Source organism: Ixodes scapularis, unplaced genomic scaffold, assembly GCF_016920785.2.
Source record: "Ixodes scapularis isolate PalLabHiFi unplaced genomic scaffold, ASM1692078v2 PGA_scaffold0__279_contigs__length_252992795, whole genome shotgun sequence".
Lineage (NCBI taxonomy): Eukaryota > Metazoa > Arthropoda > Arachnida > Ixodida > Ixodidae > Ixodes > Ixodes scapularis.
Genome location: NW_024609835.1, coordinates 157,892,617 through 157,902,634, shown reverse-complemented (window position 1 = coordinate 157,902,634; position 10,018 = coordinate 157,892,617).

Below are 10,018 nucleotides of genomic sequence, written 5' to 3'. Positions count from 1 at the left end.
AGAAAGGGATTGCCTAACATGTACTCATATATATATATATATATATATATATATATATATCTAATTTAACATTACAGAGGTTTGTAAACGTCTTTATTTTTTTGTTAAACCCTTTTTGGTCTAATAAACACGTGGCAATATACCACAGGTTTCTTCCTGCACAAAAGTAGACTTGTGGATAGCCAACTGAACATAAAGGAGAAAAGCATGAAAACAAAGAAGTGGGCATACACAATGCTGCATTGTGTGTGTCCATTGTCTTTGGGGTTTCGTCCTTTATGTCCAGCTGGCCCTATCCAGAAGCAATGCAGCAATTAGCTCAGCTCCAGCCCTTCACAAGAGTAGACCTCAGCACACCTCCTCTTCCAAAAAGGGGGAAAAAAAAATCTGACTAAGCATATGACCCAAATGAATTTGATGCACTTAAAGAAAATTGTAAAAGTTTGTTTGCAGGGTTATGGTACTGCAATTTATCATAAGGGGGCAGCTGACTGGTGGATTTATTTCGTGAAAATAATAAATAGAGAGCGTACCTCAATCAAAAGTTACAAACAAAAGACAATTATTTTTTTATGGGCTAAGGGGAGTTAGCCTTTTTCATGCCATTGAGGAAAAAAGTGTCCTTGTGGGCCATATTATTTAAAAAAGTGTGTTGGCACGGACAACTTTTTTTCTGCTTGTTTTGCGAAGTTTACAGTGGGACAAATCGTAACTTTCAGTGTTTTTGGTGTGGAGGTAGGCTCATGTCATTTTTCAAAATCCTGTGGACTCAGCACTCTTGCACCACAAGCATGTCAAGGATGCAACAGGCGGACATTGTATAAAAAAACTGCCCATTGTGATTTAACGACACAAAGTTTTGTAGTGGAGAAAAACAACAACATTTTGCCAAAGTCAACTTTTACTGCAGGGCTTTTAATAAAAATGTGGCAATGGCTTTTTAAGCATATTATCTTGTCCTGTGAATGCCACAGGCTGTTACATTCGCTGCTCATGAGTCATGAGTTGTAAACTATGACGCTGAAAAACCGATCGCGAATGCACGCCAGGAAATGAAAAGGGGAGCGCAAAAATTCAAACCTTGCGTAAAAGTAATTTCAGCTTTCTGGAAGTTGTCTGGGTGTCTTAGAAAAGGAATGACCAAATGGAAGTCTGTTAGGGCTGTACGATTATTAGGTTTATAAGTTGAATCGAATAGGATCTATTAGGCAACTTAGAATATTTTCACAGTACTTTGAACCTTGAAAATGGATCTGCAAAAAGTTTTCAGTCCCCTCCAATCCAACCAAGATGCACCGCCGCAACGCACCAGTGCAGAACGGCGAAGCTTGACGCATGCTCAATCTTTTCGCGAGCGCTGCGAGCCGGAAATAAATGTAGTCATTTTATGACTTCCAAAATAGTTTATTCGCTCGCCGAAGCAATTGTCTTTCAAAGTTGTTATCGGAGAGTTTTCCTCTTTTCCTTCTAATGACGTCCTCGGTCAAGCTAAGAAGACGTTCCACCGTGGCGCTGGATGCAAAGACAGCGTTCAATTTCAGAAGCAGGCTGTGCAGGGTTGGGTAAGCGAGTGTCGGCATCTTTGGTGTCCATGACGAAACATGTGAGGCTTGCCTCGGCTAGAGGGTCTTTTATAACAAACTCTCCTCTTGTTTTCTTTTTCCTTCAGCAAGTTGAGATTGTTATGACTGGCCCCTCTTCATTCTCACGACGTTCGGAGATTTCGCCGAGCGAGTGCACCTGACCGTCAAGGGATCAAGTCTCGCGCCACGACGATGAGATCATCCAGACGACTGCGCGTCTAGTTGCAATGTTATAGCTACGCCACTGAAAAAAAAATGCTTTTCGCCGTTGACGTTGGGACCAACAAAAGGATCTCCCAAGGGTGACTCGAAATCCTTGTTGGTGACTACGGTATCCTGACGCGCCTGACACGCCTGACAAGTAAAACGTTTTCAACTAAGAGGAGGTCTCCCTGGCGTGGAAGGTCAGAAGGACGCGAAGGATTACGTGAACAAGCATCGGCGCTCGTACAGTTGCAGCTGGAAGTGGCAACGTGCTCCCATGAAAGGATTATCTGCGTCTGGGTTCGTGTGCGGGGGAGTCCGGCTTTGCAAGGGAGTATGCGCTGACGACGAGGCGACCATGGGAACAGGCGCCCAGCTGCGAGGTCATTCCAGTTACGCAAACCGTGGATCCTACCACTTGAGTCAGAACTCACTAAAGGCACACAACATGAAAACAACAACCCTCGGAGTGTCCCAGTCTTTCACGGTTGGAGCTGGAGGCGCGGCGCTTGCGTGCATTCGCCCTACCATACATTCGCCTTACCCTGTCCTGCAAAAAGTTGGCTGGTGCAAAACTATTAATGGAGGAAGCATGCGAGTGAAAGAACCGCCTTTTCGCTTGTCTCCTGGTACGGCGAGCTTCCGCACGCAGGCGCTTGAATGCTAGAAGGTTGGTTGGGGTGGGATACCGCCGAAACTTTGCCCAAGCGCAATTCTGGCGATTCCTGGAGTTTCGGCGCTAGCTTTCCCACCATGACTTTGGACGCTTGGGTAGCTTACCTGCCGTTTGTGAAATAGCAGCACGAGCTGCGTCAGCAATAGCAGTTGTAATGATTTAATTTTCTTCACCTATATATTTTCCTTCGGGCAGGACGAATGATGTTATAGATTCCCTAGACAGTTCCCAGTTTGCTCTAGAAATTTGCCACCGACGAGGACAGAAGGATAGAATATGTAGGGCCTTCTGTGGATGAGACGGATAGGGAAGCGGTCACTGCCACGTAGGTTGTTTAGGACAGTTCAGGTAAGGCTTGGTGAACATGGATGAAGAAACAATGGACAGGCCAATGTCATGAAAAAAAGTAGTGAGTCGAGTTGAAATATGTGACCTGACCAGCATTTAGGTACCAAGGCACCGCCTTTCCCAGGGCTGCCATGAGTTGGCTTTAGAAGGAGGGAGAGCCATAAAGAGGAGAAGATATATGAAATCCGCGGTGCACCGCCAAGGGCACCGAGCCCAACAAGGGGTTAGGTAACGCACCATAGCAAGAAGGGCTTTGCTGGAGACATTATTCTAACAGTGCTGCCGGGAAACTATGATCAAGTGTGGATCTAAACGAGGGTATCTGTCCCCACCGAAGGTTCCCTCTTGCCGCCAAGAAAGAAAAATAAGAAGGAAGAAGAGAAGGAGAAGAAAGGTAAGGAGAGGAAAGGTGGAGAAAGGTAACTGACTGAAGCATCCTGGTCCGGTGAAGTCAGGACACCCGTCTACGAAAAGCAGGGGTCGAAGCGGTATATTGCCTCGCCCGGGGGAGGGGGGGCAATATACCACTAAGGGGGGGAGGGGGGGGGGGAAGGAGGGAGGGGGGAAGGGGGGACGGGGGGGGGGGTTCTGAGAGGTCCAAACGTATCCCGGGTTCAACTCAACCACCAAAATCTCCTTTTCTCCGGACACGGTTTAAGCCACGCAAAGCAAGGCGTGGGTGGGCGAACCCACATGGCTTGGGGTTCGTAGTGACGGCACTCACTAAGCACCTACTAAGGCAGGCGATCCCTGCACGTGGGTATGGCGGCCCCCGTGACTGGGGTCCGTGGTAACGCCATCCGCCAAGCACCTAACACCTAAGCTGTAGGCTCCCCCAGCGGGGTAAGAGCAAAAGAGTGAGGTACGTACAAGAAACACACAGTGACCACTTTGTGAAGGAGAGGAGCACCGCCAGTGCCTCCAGCCCAGTGGCTAAATCGACCACACAGCAGGGAATGCGCTTGGCAACAATCACTGCGACCCGTTCCGCAGAAACAGACGCGTCGTTTCTATATTTTCTAAAATTTAATTCCGCCTAACAAAATGTGTACGACTTGCATTGATGTAAATTTCTTGCAGACAAAAAGCTCTTGGGCGGTGTTCCTCCAAAAGGAACTTCACATCGTCAAAGTTTCTCAAAGCACCACGGCAGTGTAATGGAATGTTCGCAGTAATTTGTTACAGAAATGCCCCCACTATATGGAGGGCTGAAGGAAAAAAACGTGAATGGGTGGAACAATCATTTCGGAAGAACTAATGTAATTTTGCACTTCTATTTCCGATTGGGTGTCCGCCACTTCATCTCCTCTGGGTCAGTTTCGGACCAGAAAAGGTGGCAGCATCAACTGTCACCACTGCGTCCACAACCTTCTTGGGAAGCCTGCCAGACGACCGTAGGGACAACCGCCGGCCTTTGCCGCGCCCTGCTGGGGGGCGGTCGACGTACTGGGCCGACACACTGCCCCGTTCGTACCCTCCACGGCATGTGAAACCTTCTGCTTCTTAGGCGAAGTTCTTACCAGAGACGAGGAGCGAGGGGCTCGCTCTCCTGCCTGGGTAGACGGCGCAGGAGGAAGGGGCGATAGAATCGTCTGCACTGTTTCAGTAGAGCCTGAGTCCTTCGTACCACACGGTGTGTCAGCGGCTTGTGAAAGTGGGAGTGAATGACATGGCAGATAAATCTTCAGCCTAGGCGTCGGGTACTGCAGCGTTTTTCCATGGTCCGCAAAATACAGCTGGGACGCCACTGACGTCTTGGACGGTGCAGGTCCCCTGCTAGACACCGCCTTGACAAAAGAGCCTCTCTAAAAAACGGAGAGGCGACGCTTCGCCTCCTGATAACTAATGCTCTCCTTCACATTGATTGCAAGAATTTCCTTTCTTTTTTTAAGTGGGCAGGTCCCTAGAGTACGGTGGGTGATCACTATCACTGTTGGCACACTTGTAGATTGGTCCTCAAGCATCAAAAGGGTGGTTATTCCCACCTTATCAGGGGCAGGTCTCACGACCACGGCAAGCGCACGAACCATGACTAGAGCGGAAGTAGTGGAGAGGATTCGGAATGCACGGCCATACTATGCAATGTATGTAGCCTGCTTTCACTCAAAGCGGCAGCGTATTCCTCTGGAAGGTTAGAATTATGTGGGTAGTGGGCCGTTCTTCGCCAACGTGCGGAACTTTTATTCGTTTTGCGGCGACAACACCTTGAGCTTACAAGCTCTTTACAATTTATTCCTTGGAGATGTTTGCCAGATCACCCCTTGGTATCACACCGCGGACGGTGTTTAGTGTGTGGTGAGGAGAATATCACATTGAGAACATGTACAGTTGGATTATTCAGCAGAGCTGTGGGACGAAATTTTCGGAATACCTCCGCAACAAGGTCGACTGCAAAGAGCTTCTTAGCTCATTATTTTGTTCCTTGTGTTTTTTGGAGAACTTTAGCAACAATAAAAGTACATATCTTGGGCAGTGGGCCGTGGTTTAGCAGCTTCTTCAGAACACAGTAAAAATTACCTGGTAGTTTTTTGAGTTTGAGCTCTTTCTGTTGATGAATGTTGGAAGGAATTCGGTGCGGACTCTTGCCGGAGGCCATTAAGGCCCACTAAGTTGGCCTTAATGTGGAGCTGCTGAAAAACATCACGTTTGTGACAGTCCAAGATGCCAGCATTGTAAACGCGCTACAGTCGTTCACGCGACTAAGCTGCGCAGTTTACTTGTTGAACACTGTGCTTCACCACGTGTTCAACTCGGAGTTCATGGCAAATGAAGTGCCAAACCTGAAGGGTTTGATTGAGAGAACAAAGGCTGTCGTGACCTTCTTGAAACAAGCGGGCCTTTTGAATCGCCTGCAAAAGACCATCAATCAAGACGTTGAGATGAGGTGGAATTCGAAATTAGCCATGCTGAAATCGGTCCATGACCAGTACGAGAACATCGAAGTAGTGCTGGACGAACAAGGTAGCCTCCTGATGGAAGGGATCAGCAAGATGGATATGACGCTGCTGATTGATTTTTCTTCAGCCATTCGAGGATGCCAGCAATGTGATGGAAAGGGAGGCGGTTCCAACGTTGCCGTTGTTCATATTGCACTTGTACAGGCTGAAAAGGCACTTGAGCGTATCATGCCTCCATGACTCACGATGAGCTCACACGGATCAAGAAACGAGCGGCAGAATACCTTGAAGCAAAGCTTAAAGCTCGCGACATTCACATGATTTCTACATTTCCTTGGCCCCAGTTTCGTCAGCTTCACATGCTCTCTGGCAGTGATCGCTATGAAGTCCTCGATAACGTCAGGCAGCGATTTAAATGAGATTTAGCTTGTGCGAGCCGAGATTCAGAGCTTCCAGTACCCCAACCAAGAAACGAGAGCATAAACGACGTTGGACGACTTGAATGGGAAGATGTGCGACAATTAAATTCAGGTACTGAAGTATCTGTGGAGTATCAGCGATATTTAAAAGCAGTGACTTTCCAAACGTCAGTGAGAGCGAACTTCTGCCTTTTTGGAAGTGCTATCAAAATGAGTTTCCTGGACTATCTCGACTCGCCAAGCAGCTACTTTGTGTGCCCGCCACGGGTGCTTCCAGTGAGAGGTACTGCAGTGCTGCTGGCTATATTATCCAGGAAATAAAAATTCGTCTAAAGCCAGATATGATAAATAATCTATTTTTGCACGACAACCTTTAAGAGCCCTCACTCTACTCTGTGTTAATATGAAAGTAGCCGAGTGTTGGAAAATATTTTGTGTCTTTTCCATAGGAGTACCGTATTTTCCAATGTATAGGGGCGTTTTTTTTGTTTTTTTTTGTTTTTTTGGTGCGTTTTATAAAACTTATATACGACTTTTTTTTTTCGAGGTGCGACGCCATTCCTTTTTACGCTGCGCGCCATTTTTCGTAGAGCACCGTAACTACGTAGTCATAGGTGGTGTTCCCTTTCCAGGAGGCACTGCTGTCGCCGCACTATTCTGACTCGGAATCTCTTGCCTCCCGTGCGAAACGGCGCCGTATTGTTTGAAGACCTGTGGCTTCGCTGCGTTTCCATAGAAGCTAAGCCTTTGTCTTTCTATATTTTTTCCTCAGGTAAATTCGCTCTTTGCAAATTTTACAAAAAAAAAAAAATAAAATAAAATGCACCATCTATGGGCAACGCTGCACAAAGTCGTAGCGCGATAGGTAAAGAAACCGAATTTTACGGTCGATTTAATGGGTCTGGCTCACTGACCACTATTGTAATAGGATGGATCGTGGATCGGAAGCCCGCCGGTGTCGCCACCGACGGCCATTGTTTGACACCAGGCAATACACGCACGTCCATGGGAGAAACGCACAAAAGTAGGAATATTGAAGCATGTACGCTGTACTCGGAGGCGAGTATTTTAACGTGTGCTGCGATCCTTAGGTCGGGTGTTTGGAGATCGAATCGGTATTTGTCAAACGTTCGAACGCCGATTAAAAAAATCAAACGTACCGGAGCACTTACGGCTGTGCTGGCAAGCTTGTTCTCCTAGTGGAGTAAACAAAGGAACTTGCTGTCAATAAGACCGTCCTTAGGGAAGCCCAGAAGTTGATGAATGACAAACAAGTTCCTTCTCGACAGCGGCTTTCCGGGAGTGAGCGAATTCCGAGTAGCAAAACCTTCGAGCTTATCGTCTGCTTAACCCAACTCAACGAAACCGCCACCGACTCCGCGGTAACTCTAGGTAACTCTCGCCTCATTAAGCTGCACTACTGCGGAGTCACTCCGACCGCCGGTGGCGGTCGGAGTGACTCTGCTGTAGAATGGCCGTCGGTGGCGACAGTCAGCCGTAGCAGCCGAGGCCGCGGTCCGTGATCCAGCGTACTACAATAGAGATCAGTGGTCTGGCCGCTCTTTTAAGCACCCAGTAGTAATACTTCTTTGGATAGAGAGAATAGATCAACTGGTAATATAGTGGCTATAAGTAATCAAGAAATTTACCAAGTTGTCAATTATCGGAAGAAAAATTAATTTAGGGAATAGTAACACAAATTGATCAAATTAGTAACCATCATGTCAACTGAGTTTATAAAAAAGGAAACATTCTGTTGAATATTAGTTCAAAGTGACCAAAAGATCGATCACAATCTCGACTTAACCTAAATAACATACATTGGGTTAATAGTAACTCGGAGTATTCAAAAGAATAATATTAATGTTAATTTAGCTCATAAAAAATCGCTTCGTGGTCTAATAACTCGAAGTAATAAAGAAGTCACCGAAAATGTCAGTTATGCCGAATTAAATTGCATTGAATCAATAGTAACTAAACATAATACAAAAAGTAATCATAATGTCAATTCAGCTCATAATAAATCACATTATTGAATATTAGCTCAAACTAATTAAGAGTCATGAGAATATCAGTGAGGCAGAATTATAGTTCATTCGTGAAAAGTAAAGGGAAATATAGTCAGGAGTAAGAATAATGTTAATTGAGCTAATAATAGATGAATTAGTGATATATTAACTCAGGGTAATGAAGAAAATTGTCAATATGTCAGTTTGGCTGACATAAACGTTGGTGAGTTAATAGTAACTCGAACTAATTAAAACAGTAATCATAACGCGAATTGAGCTCATAACAAATCACATGGTTGGTTAGCTCAAAATAATCAAAAGGCATCAATATGTCTGTTAGGCCGAATTAAAGTCCAAAAGAGTATTCATAATTTGACTTCAACTTATAATAAATCAGCTGGTGGATTATTTCTTCAAAGTAATCACAAGAAGGGTTATGATGTCAATTTGGCCGAATCAAACTTCATCGGGTTAATAGTAAGTAAAAGTAATCAAAAGAATGATCATGATGGTGTCTGAGCTGACCAGAAATCGCTTGTTTGGATAAGACACTCAAAATGGTAAATAGTGAGGAATATATTAGACAAATTTAAAGTCAAACGGGCCACTAGTAACTCAAAGTAATCAAGATTCAATAATGCGGATATAAACTTAGTTTTGGGTCTAATATATCAGACGAAGATAAAAATTAACCACTAAGTTAATTGTGTTGATTTAATGTCAGTTGCATGATCTATACCACGGGGTAATCAAAATGTCAAATGAGCTTCTACCAATTTATATTGCTGTCAATATTTCCTCGAAGTAATCAACAGAGTAATAAGAATGCTTCTTGAACTTTAATCATAAAAAATGAAGTTATTAATAGATTGAAATAATTATAGGTGGACCTCATACGTCAACTAACCTTTAACTACTATCAGTGTGTTAATATTAGCGCGAAGTAATTAAGAGCAATCACAAATTGCAGTTGTACTTATATCATCTGAATTTTTATCAATGAAAAGTCGAGTAATAAGAAAGAGTGAACGACACTAAAGACAAGAGGTGCAAGTACATATTGTGGATTAAATAGGGTGACCCCGGGATTAAATTGGGTAGCGCTAGGATTAAATTGGATGGCGCTTGAGTTAAATTGGGTGGCACTTGGATAAAATTGACTGTCGCTTAGATTGAATTGAGCGGGAAAACCTCTAGTAGTGTTCACTTTGAGGCTTTAGTCAGTCTATAAAAAAATGTAGGTGTCCTTTACACAATGGTTTTGGCGCACTATAGCCCCGATGCTGCTGCGCCGAAAAAAAAACCCCCTTAAAACTAACCCTATTTACTCTCATCTCGGTGGTAAGTTTTTAGATTCCGATTCTTTCGTTTCACCTTCACAATATGGTTTTCACAAATCCCTGTCCTGCGAAACTCAATTGAGTGTCTTTGATTAATCAATGTTGCTACAACATATTAGGCTGCACTATTGTTTGCTTTCCAGCAGCAGTGTATTGTTGACCTTTGAATCTTTATTTTTGTGTGGCCTTTTTTTATCTTGTCTTTACCTGACCCCCTGTAGTGTCCTCTGGGTTCTAAAGATATTAAAATTAAAAATAAATTGTGCAACTTCTTTCGGGCAGACTCCCGTTTTCAAGCTCGGCAAGCAGTCGTTGGCTTAGCCAGTACAAATGTGGGTCACTGGGGGCGAAATTTCTTCGGCGCATTTAGGGTGGTAGATGTAAACAGACGAGAGTCTGAGATAAAGGCGAGGTGCATAAACTGACACAAAGAAAGTGACGCAATAAGGCCTATCAATTGAATTTGCAACGAACTGCAGCCTTCCTACCTTCCACCAAATGGCGAAAAAAAGGACATCTGTGTGTATCTGTATTTTTCAATA